The following is an 11,241-nucleotide window of genomic DNA, read 5'->3' as shown; positions in this document are numbered from 1 at the left end:
ATATATATATATACATATATATTTATTTATTTATTTATCATGATATCTAAGATAATTAATAAACATAAAACTATTCTATTGATATATATATATATATATATACTATTATTTTAAAAAAAACAGTTTTTAATATATAATTATCATGATATTTATGACGTTTATTTAATAAATTGATAATAACCATATCTACCGATAATATCGTCATTAATTTTATCTTATATTTAGTTTATATTTTATTGACTAAAATCATAGCCAGTTTCTCTGATTTTTATTTGAAATATTGATCAAGTACATATTATTATAAAATATCTATATGAGTATACTAATTTATCTGAATAAATCGGATTTTTTGGTTTATTCGATTTGATCGCTTAATATACATAACCATATTCATATACTGTGGTTTTTTTTAAATAACAGTCATTTGGTTTATTTTGTACTACCAAATCCAGATTATTTTCTCTATTTCGGTTTGGTTCGGTTTTAAATGGTTCGGTTTTACTGGACTGAACATCCTAGACTATCGTTATTTTGTTAATGTTTTATATTTGTGATTTTTATAATCCTTTCACTGCCACATGATTTCTTTTCAGTCGAAATACGATGTGTGTTTAATTTCAAATACAAATTTCCTAATTTAATTATTACTATTAGAAAAGATTTTGATTCAAAATCTACATCACATAAATAAAAATAAAACTATGAAACAAAAGAACATAATTTAATACATTGATTACCAATATGAATATAGAAGTTTTATAATTTATAATAATTTGAAATTTGTATCTAATTTAATTATTATATTTTTATAAAAAGAAACATTAGAATTAAAAAAGTTAGGTATATAGATATATTAATCCGCACATTGTGCAAGACATCAACTAGTTAATAAATTAAAGTAATAAGCATTTTGGCCGTTTTTGAAGTGGGTGTGCTAGGCCTCGGGTGTGCTAGACCTCGGGTGTGGCTGTCTGTCTGTATTTGGGTGCTGGCTTACTAGGTCGTCTATGAGCTGTTTTTGGTGGTACCAAATCATAAAGAGCAACGCACCGAGTACGCCAATTTCTACCGGGCTTGTTTCTCGTATCACTGTGGTATCTCCGTTTGCGGCAAGTGAGTCGTGCTTAAGAGTCGAGTCCTCCGGTTAGCGGTTGTGTTTATTGAGCATGTCCCTATCTAGACTAGGTTGAGCTTTCTGTTTAATTGTCTTTTAAATTCCTCTGCTTCTCAGTTTCCTTTGTATTCTATCACAAATATAAAACTTTGGTAATGATGATCTTTACATTTTTACCAAATAAAATGTTTGAAAATCTCTTTTGAAGCATTTTTCGATGGATCTGTATAAATTACTTTTTCTGGGACTCGAAAATAAATATTTTGGTGAAAATTAATAAACTCTCAGTCAAACCACTCGACTAAAACCGCTTACACATAAAATATTCACAACAAATATTTATCTTATTTTATTAATAAAGCCAGTATAAAATACATAAAATATAAACCGGCCACCCTCAAGCTATCATTAGTATCCATTCTTCCTTTTTAACAATCTTGAACTTTCTCAAATCCGACCAACACACACACATAACATAACAGATAAAAAAATCTAAAATAGCAGTCAGTCTCTCGATTATGATTACTCTAATTGAAATTAGAAAATTTTATTACCTTCAAACGATTCTTGTGAACCAAATCAAGAAAATAATATATTTTTTTTGTGAATTTGTTTTTATTTTTGTGAATTATTATGATTTGTTTTGAATTTTTTATGATTTTTTATATTTTCTGTACTTTTATATTTATTTTATAAATAAAATAATTTTTATATTTTGTGAATTTTTGAGTTTTTAAATGTTAATGATTATTTATTTTGAATTTTTCATGAACTTTATATTTTCTGTATTTTTCTATTTATTTTATTAATAAAATATATTTTTTTGGTGAATTTTTATTTTTTCGGTGAATTTTTAATTTTTTGTGAATTTTTAATTTTTTTGAATTTTAGTGATTTTTATGATTTTTTTTTGAATTTTTTAAGAATTTTATTACTGTAATTTATATTTATTTTATCAATAAAATACTTTTTTAAAAAATTTGGTGAATTTTGTGAATTTTTAGTGATTTTTATGATTTGTTGTGATTTTTTATAATTTTTTTAATTTTTTAATTTTTTTTTTATATTTTTATATTTATTTTGCTAATAAAATAATTTTTAAAAAAGAAAAAAAAAACACCGCCACGTCACCGATTTTGAACTGTACCGGTAACCTTTTTGACTTGATGTACAAATAAAAGCTAGATTGAAAGTTTGTTTTGATACAAGTGTCACTTAAAAAGTTTAAAGTTCTTGTGAAATATTCTTAGAGTTTAAAGTGTATGTGGTTGCCACCTTTAGAGTTTTTTTATGCAATTTCCCCTAAAATGAAACAAGCATATTGAACAAAATATACACCACCAAATGAAAACATAACATGACTCCGTCCAAACTATCTTAAGAATCGAATTAGGAAATTTAGTCAACCGTAACCGTAAGGAAACTGAAGCTGAATATCTTACAATAAATAACTTCAACGGAAACGTATAATTAACAATTAAGAAGACCAACTACAAAAATAATGATTTACACAGAATATAAAACAAAACATTTTGAGCTAAAACGAATGTTAAACGAAAACATAATAAATAAAAAAAACCTTTTCGAGCAAAGCGCGGACTTATTAAATATAATGTGAATGATTCTCAACTAATAAAAAGAACTGGAAAAAATGAATTCGCGAAATAATTAATGATGGGTTAGATCTGATCTGGAGAGAATTAATTTACACATGTTTATAACCAAGTTCGAGGTCAATGTATACTAGTAGAAAGATATATATATATATATACTCCATCCGTTTCATATTAAGTGTCGTTTTAGAGAATTTTTTCGTTACAAAATAAGTGTCGTTTTCGATTTTCAATGCAAAATTTATTTTTCTATTGGTTGAAATATGGTTCGGAGTATAGGTAATAGTATTTTTTTATAGGAAATATACAAAATTAATTGTCTTCTTAATCCGTGTGCCGAAACCTAAAACGACACTTATAATGAAATAGAGGGAGTATAAACTAGGGCCAACCCGCCCTACGGACGTGATGATTTTTCGGAAATATGTAAATAGTTAGAGTAAATATTCAATATAAATTGTTATCGTATATGTTATTGTATTTGAAGACTAAATATACTATTCCGTATTGATAAGTAATTTTTTCATGGTGTCATCACATAATTTTTTAGTAGTTTTCTAAAGTTGGATGAATCTAAAGAGCATCACAATGAAAGAGACGATTAAGTAAACTATTGGTACAATTTTATTTGAAATGTTTAATTTACCTTTAACTAAACAACAATATGATTAATTCTTTTACAACAATTTTAACTATTTATTTTTAAAATTATATACTTGTCTAATTATAATAAAAATATTTAAAATAAAATGATTTACTTTTTCTTAGTGTTAGTTTTAGTTTAACTATACCAATAAGTCACAAAAATCTTATAATTAAAATCAGAAGTGAAGTTAACTTCTTTCTTAGTTATATGTTTGTTTCATGAATTAACTTGTTTTTTCTTTATACATGTTCATTTAAAACTAATAATTTACACGATGGCAAAAAATAACTTATTCATTACTATTTGTACTTGTACATATTTTTTAAGACCTTATATGTATTATATTATATATGAAACCAAAGTTAACCATGTTATCAAAATAATTTATTAGATTTTTTGAAATTAATATTACTAACTTATAAAATATAATCATTACAATATTTTTACTACATAACTAAATTATTATATTTATCGTATTGCATTATAAAATAAAATTATTATTTTTACTAAATATTTAGATATTTTTTATATAAACATTTTTAAATTATGTAAATTAGATACTATAATAGTTTAGTATACATGTAGATAAGATGATGAATACGTGTTTGTTAGTGAATTTATATTTATGTAAAAATTAAATTCATATTTGAAAATAATAAACGTATAAGGTTATTAAATTTATTACTTGTCAGGATTTTTGATGAAAAACTGTTTTTAATTAATTAAAAATAATCTATTAGAAATATTTTAGAACGGTGAGATATTAAATTTTCAAAAGAAAAAATTGATTATATAACACAAAAGTTTACTTACCCCGATTTGCTTAACCAATTGGGTTAGTTAATGAATTAATTAACTTTTGAGCCGAAGCATTCTCTGTTTTCTACAAACCTATAATGAACCGGTTTGCTTAACCAATTGGTTTAGTCAATGAATTAGTTAACGTTTGAACCAAAGCATTTTTCTGTTTTTCAAACTGTTTCTCGTCTGTATAAGTGTGCCTACAAATGAAAGAATTTTGAAGCGGGCGATGTAAATGGCGACAGTACGGACCGAGTGTACGGCTCCTCCGTGCCGGCTCTCTTTGGCCTGAAAACAACAGATCTGGATAGTCTCTGCCTCACTGATTCTTCCCCATCATCTCTCGCTCTTAGCAGCTGAAGAGTTTGGCGGAGATCTGTGAAGTTTGGACACCAAAATCCTCATTTTTTCACTGGTGGCCATCTTGCTGGAAACCACCGCCTCCATCTTCACTCTCTCCATTTTCTCAATCCAGATCTAGCGAGGTCATTTTCAAGTTAAAGATAATTAGCTTTCCTAGAAAAGTTAAGTCCGAGCTCTTAACAAGGACGGTGGTCTTCGCCGGAGCTCCGCCGTTCTGCTCGGGAATCATTTGATTTTACTGTCAAAACAAGCAACGTTTATAAGTCGTGGGTGACTAAAACGTTTTGCTTTCTTCGATCTGAACAAAGTTTATCAAACTTCAAAGATCTCTTTGTAGTTCCAAACTCTCGTTAATGAGTAACAATGGTGAATCTTATTCTAAAGAAGAATAATAATGCAAACCAATCAGTCCCAAGGGCAAGAGGAAGAAGATGATGACTTGATTTTCTCAGATTTTGGATTCTCAAAAGCTGATTTGTAGTTAAAAAAAAAAAAAAAAAATTACTATCTCTTGGCTCAAGATTTCTATTTCTGGTGGTGATTGAATTTTCGTGTAGCTACGATAAAAGCTACGGTTGCAGCAACAAAGCTTGCAGGTCTTACATCCCGGTGATAAAGTGCATACAGGCTTGTTTCCATATCAACAAATAGTTTATTCTGGCTCATCACATTAGTTTTTTAACCGATGTTGATGTGTCCAGTATACATATAAATCTCTTGAAACCAATAATTTTAAAATGAATGCGGTGGCATGGAATTGTCAAGGAGTGGGAACCGATCTAACGAAAGAACATCTTGATGAGTTATATCATTGTTTTCTTCCTAGATTTCTATTTCTATCAGAAACAAAAAATAATCGACATGTGCTGCAAAGTTTGCAAGTATCTTATGGTTATGATCAAGTTTATACCATTGAGCCTCGTGGACGAAGTGGTGGTCTAGCACTTTTTTATATGGATGATCCTTCGATTACTATCTTGTATGCGGATGCTCACATGATTGATATTGAAACAAGATTTGAAGGACATGATATTTTCATGTCTTTTGTGTATGGTGACCCTGTTGTTAGGCATCGAGACCTGGTTTGGGAACGATTGTCACGCGTGAGTACAACACGTAGTAAAGCTTGGTTTATGATTGGAGATTTCAATGAGATCACTGGAAACCATGAGAAGAGGAGAGGAAGGCGTCGTTTAGAGAGCTCTTTTCTCCCTTTTCGAACCATGTTAGAAAATTGTGGAATGCTTGACTTCCCTTACAAAGGAAACTCATTCTCGTGGGTGGGAAAAAGACGATCCGGGAAAGTTAAATGTAAACTCGATAGAGAAGTGGCAAATGAAGAATGGCATGCTTTATTTAGTCATTCCGTTGTAGAATTTCTGCAAGGGGATCTGACCACAGAACGGTCCTAGCACGGATTCAGTCTAGTGTTAGGGGGACACGGAAAAATTTCCGCTTCGACAAGAGATGGATCGGAAAACCGGGATTCAAGGAAGCGGTAATCTCGGGATGGGGACAATTTGATGAAATTCCAATGAGGAATTTTCATCAAAAAGTTACCTCATGTCGAAAAAAAATTAGTTCGTGGAAAAAGAAAAATCCTTCAACTCTTCTATTTTGATTAAGGAGTTAAAGGATAAGATAGACTTGGCACAAGATGATGAATTCACCACAACATAAGAACTGGAGGATTTGAGGAGACAACTGATTTTGGCTTTTCGAGAAGAAAATTATTTCTGGGAAGAAAAAAACAGGGATCAGTGGCACAAAGATGGGGACAGAAACACAAAATTTCATCATGCCACTACAAAACAACGAAGAGCTCAGAATCGGATGGTTAGTATCAAAGACAAACATGGGAAGCTGGTAGAGAGTGAAATCGAAGTGGAGAACGTGGCTGTTCAATACTTTCGAGATCTTTTCTCTACCTCCTCGCCAACAGAGCTAGACTCCTCCCTCCGTTTAATGTCGGAAAAGGTGTCCAGTAACGACAATAGGTTACTTTTAGAGGAACCGTCGGAACAAGAAATTAGAAGAGCTCTATTCGACATGACTAGTAAATTATTTCAAAAATTCTGGCGGGAGATGCGGCAAGACATTATTAGACTTGTCCGAGATTTCTTTGCGACGGGTAGTTTTGACCCATTATTGAACCAGACCAATATATGTCTCATTCCGAAAAAGAAGAAACCTCGAGACATGTATGAGTTCAGACCTATTAGTCTTTGTAATGTTAGCTACAAGATTATATCTAAGCTTATATGCAAGAGACTTAAGAGAGTTATCCCGCGATTGATCTCAGAGACACAATATGCCTTTGTGGCAAAACGTTAAATTACTGATAACATTCTGATAGCACAAGAAAACTTCCATGCCCTACGGACAAACCATCGATGTAGGGAAGACTTCATGGCTATTAAAACAGATATGAGGAAAGCTTACGATAGAGTGGAGTGGAGTTTCTTAACAGCTTTGATGCTGAAGATGGGCTTTGATGAAAGACTGGTTGACCTCATTATGTGTTGTGTCACGTCGGTCTCATATCAAGTCTTAGTCAACGGGCAACCAAGAGGGAAAATCCTACCAAAGAGAGGTTTAAGACAGGAGTATTCTCGGAAGCAAGATATAAAACATGTCTTAGGTTTCTCTTCAGAAGGAGGAATGGGGATGTATCTTGGATTACCAGAACAAATCGGTGGCTCGAAGATGAAAGTATTCTCCTTTGTACAAGATCGGTTCAATGGGTTAGTCAACACTTGGTCATCGAGACTCCTTTCCAAAGGAGGAAAAGAAGTTCAAGTCAAGTCTGTGGCTCAAGCAGTCCCGACTTTTGTTATGTCGTGCTACTTGCTTCCACAAGGCATTACCAATAAACTAAGGAGCACAACGTCTAATTTTTGGTGGAGTTCAAAACAAAACAGCAGAGGTTTACATTGGATAGCATGAGACGAGATATGTACCCCTAAAGATTTCGGGGGGGATTAGGTTTTCGCGTTCTTCATGATTTCAATATAGCGCTTCTTGCAAAACAATTGTGGAGACTAATTCATTACCCGAACTCCTTATTAGCGCATGTGCTAAAAGGAAGGTACTATAATCACACTTCTCCTTTGGAAGATAGACGTACATACTCACCATCATATGGATGGCGTAGTATCATGGCAGCAACACCTCTACTCATATCTGGCTTACGGAAAACGATCGGCATAGGTCAAGATACAAGGGTTTGGAGTGAGTATTGGGTTCCAGATGCAGTGGCTCGACCACCTAGAGCCGCCGACCACATTGTATACAGACTACCCCAACTTCTTGTTCAGTCCTTTATTAGGAATGATACCAAGGAGTGGGATATACAGCTTTTATGTGAGTTCTTTCACCCAGATGATATCCATTTGATACTTGGGCTGAAACTTTCTCGCTCTCGTGTTCCGTATGGATATGTTTGGAATCACACAAAATCAGGAGTTTATTCAGTTAAGACCGGCTATGACCTACTCCGGACGACCAAGTTGAGTCTTTCACAGGAAGGGGGTTTGGAACCAAGTATCACGAGCCTACAGAGTCATGTGTGGAAGATAAAGGCCCCAAGTAAGATGAAGCATTTTTTGTGGCAGGTTATCTCGGGTTGTGTGGCGACGACCGAAAGGCTCATGTATAGACACCTGGGCACCGATAGGAGTTGTCCTAGATGTGCTGGCCCAGTGGAGTCGATTAATCATCTTCTTTTTGAATGCCCCCCTGCTCTACAGGGTTGGGCTTTATCGGACTATCCGTCCCTTCCGGGTTACTTCCCGAGTACATCAATATACCAAAACATGAACATTCTGCTTTGGAAGAGAAAAGAGGTGGCTCCGCTGAGACCACAATTCGATACCTTCTCATGGATCTGTTGGTACATTTGGAAGGGGAGGAATGACAAACTCTTTAATGGTAAAGACGTATCTCCATTGGCTCCTCTCCAACATGCGTCTCTCGAGGCAGAATGTTGGAAGAAGGCTTATGCAAAGGAGGAAACAAATGAGGATCATGATGATCCCCTTACTACAGAGGTTGAGATAGAGCCCCTTTGGATACCCCGAATCCCTACATGTCAAATTGATGCATCATAGATCAATAATGGCAGCGTTAGTGGCTTAGGGTGGAGTCTTAAGGATGAAATGGGCTCAGAGTACTTCGGATTCCGAGCGTGTAACTGGAGCCTCTCGGCTTTGCATGTTGAGATGGAAGGTTTACTTTGGGCAGCCTCATGTATGCGAGACAGAGGAATAACCTCGATACAGTTCGAGACAGACTGCTCAGATTTAGTGGACATGACAATAGACCCAGTGGATTGGCCAGCATTCACGACAGAGATTGAGATGTTCCAGAGGTTATAGGAAAACTTCGAGGATGTGAATCTGTCTCATATTCCTCGGAGTAGGAATGGCCAGGCAGACGCGCTAGCAAAAGAAGCAAGAACGAGAGGCTATGCTTTTTCCCATATAGATCAGACCCGAACATATGGAGATGCTCTTCGGAGAATCGGCTCGTCTGCTCTCCACTTGATCTAGTTTAGATGGGTAGACGACAAAAAAAAAAAAGTGTGCCTACATACCTACCTATTTATTTATAGCTTATTTTTTCTACAGAAATGAACGCAGCCATCGTCATCACATTCCAAACATGATTGTATTTATAGTCCATTGAAGACAGTTAACACCAAATGATGTAAATAAAAGGAACACGCCAACAACTATGCTTAAGCATTATTCTAGGTGCAGACGCACCCTCAATCAAGGCGTGCCTTCCTAGTTGCTTTAGAACTTGTCGGGATCAGCAAGTCCGTGGCCGATGCACAACCTGCAATTGTTTCACCAGCTGGTTCATTATCATCTACAGTAGGAATGGCACATACCTTGGTGGTAAGTGAGCTCGCTCCAGACATATCATTGAGAGGGCCACCGGTGCCACCCTGGGTTCAGAGACAAAATGTTGTTAGCTCCAAAGGTAGCAAAAAAACAAGAAAAAAAATCTACGTCCATGTGGACATAAGCTTACATCAACAAAGAAATCTGGGACTGGTGGACAGTTAGGCTCGTTGAAAATGCGCTAAATCGTGAAGGTCTGATGCTTAGAAGTACAACTGAAACGTGTCAGCCTTAGATGGAAAGTGTTAGTCTTGCCCATCAAGTTAGTAACCAACAGAGGGGGCTGGCTGTCTTTAGGATTCTCAATACTTGCGGCCTACCAAACCAAAGTGAAAAATGTCAAAGACATAACATGTAAATAAAGCCCACTGCTACATTAAGACAGGTCCTAAGGTTTAGACTCACATGAATGTGCCCACTTTCAGCGACTCCAATATTAGTTAGTTTTGTTATATCTCCATCAAAACTGACGAAAACAGCTTCATCAGTCTTATTTGCAACAGCAAGCTCCACATGTATCTGCAAGACATATACGGATCTGTAAAAGATGTTGGGTGGACAGGGGTAGGAAGAACTTTGTTGATGTTTAATAATCTGAACAAATTTAAAAATGTCGTGTACCTAAGGACACTGACGGCGGGTTGGTATCAACACAACTGATATGAGATTCACCGGTGTTGTTATCTGGAAAAAGGCGGTTAAATCACCGAGCCGTATTGACAGAGGAGAGTCGGACAGCTTGAAACTGAGATTGCTCCGAGTAACGTCGAAACCACTTACGGCGTACACTGAACTGGTCTTGAAAAGGTGTTGCAATGTGTTCAAACGGTGGAGGTTAATTAATGGTTCCTTGCATAAGGGTTTGCAAGAAACATGGCTAGAAATTCGAAGATGATAACGTGTTTGCTCCCGCCAGCTTTCTTCACATTAGCCTCCCAGAATATGAGGAAACACAGTTCAACGGTGGACCTACAACGACATGCCTTCAAATCGCCCAGTAGTTGAGAGGAGTTAGATATTGTAATCGCAGAAAGATATTGATAGAAAGTAATAAATAGGAATGGAATGATGATTATTTGGGAAGAAAACATACATATTTATAGCAAAGACCCAAAGGAATGAATTTGGGGATTCATTGAATCTGAGATCATGTGAGAAGTGTAGGAATTGGTATTAATGTGAGCACTAAAAAAGATGCATGAATCCAGTCGATTTCCGTAATAGTTACGATATACATACCCAGGTTGAAGAAGTCCAATCGCCAAAGATGTTACTCGGAAGAGGTAATGAAGAATCCAGTCGCCAAAGATGTTGAAAAGGTTCATCACTATTACGCTAGCGACTCGAATGGACTTCCATACGATCTTGATAGTGAAGAGGCATGAACACAGTCGCCAAAGATGTTAGCTTCCAAACCATCTTGATCGTAATTAATGGTTACCAATGAAACAATCGGATCTTCATAAGCCAAAAAAACAGTTGGATCTTCCTTGCCGGTAGACTGATCAGGAACCGTTGTACGACGGCCATTCTTTCTAGGGTTCGTAGACAGAGTTTTGGAGAAGAAACCCACAAGTGGGCTTCAGTTAATATGCCCAATAAATTTATAAAACACAAACGAAAGGAACGATATAGACAAACTTAAATGAAGCGATGCGTTTTGTGAAACAGGACACATGTCACGACCAGAAGATTTGACTTATCTAGGTGGAATCTGATGTGGCTTCATTAGAGTTAAGCAAACACTACTTTATATAAATATATATATATATATATATATATATATATATATATATA

This window comes from Brassica oleracea, chromosome C8 (assembly GCF_000695525.1).
Source record: "Brassica oleracea var. oleracea cultivar TO1000 chromosome C8, BOL, whole genome shotgun sequence".
NCBI lineage: Eukaryota > Viridiplantae > Streptophyta > Magnoliopsida > Brassicales > Brassicaceae > Brassica > Brassica oleracea.
This window is presented reverse-complemented; position numbering follows the sequence as displayed.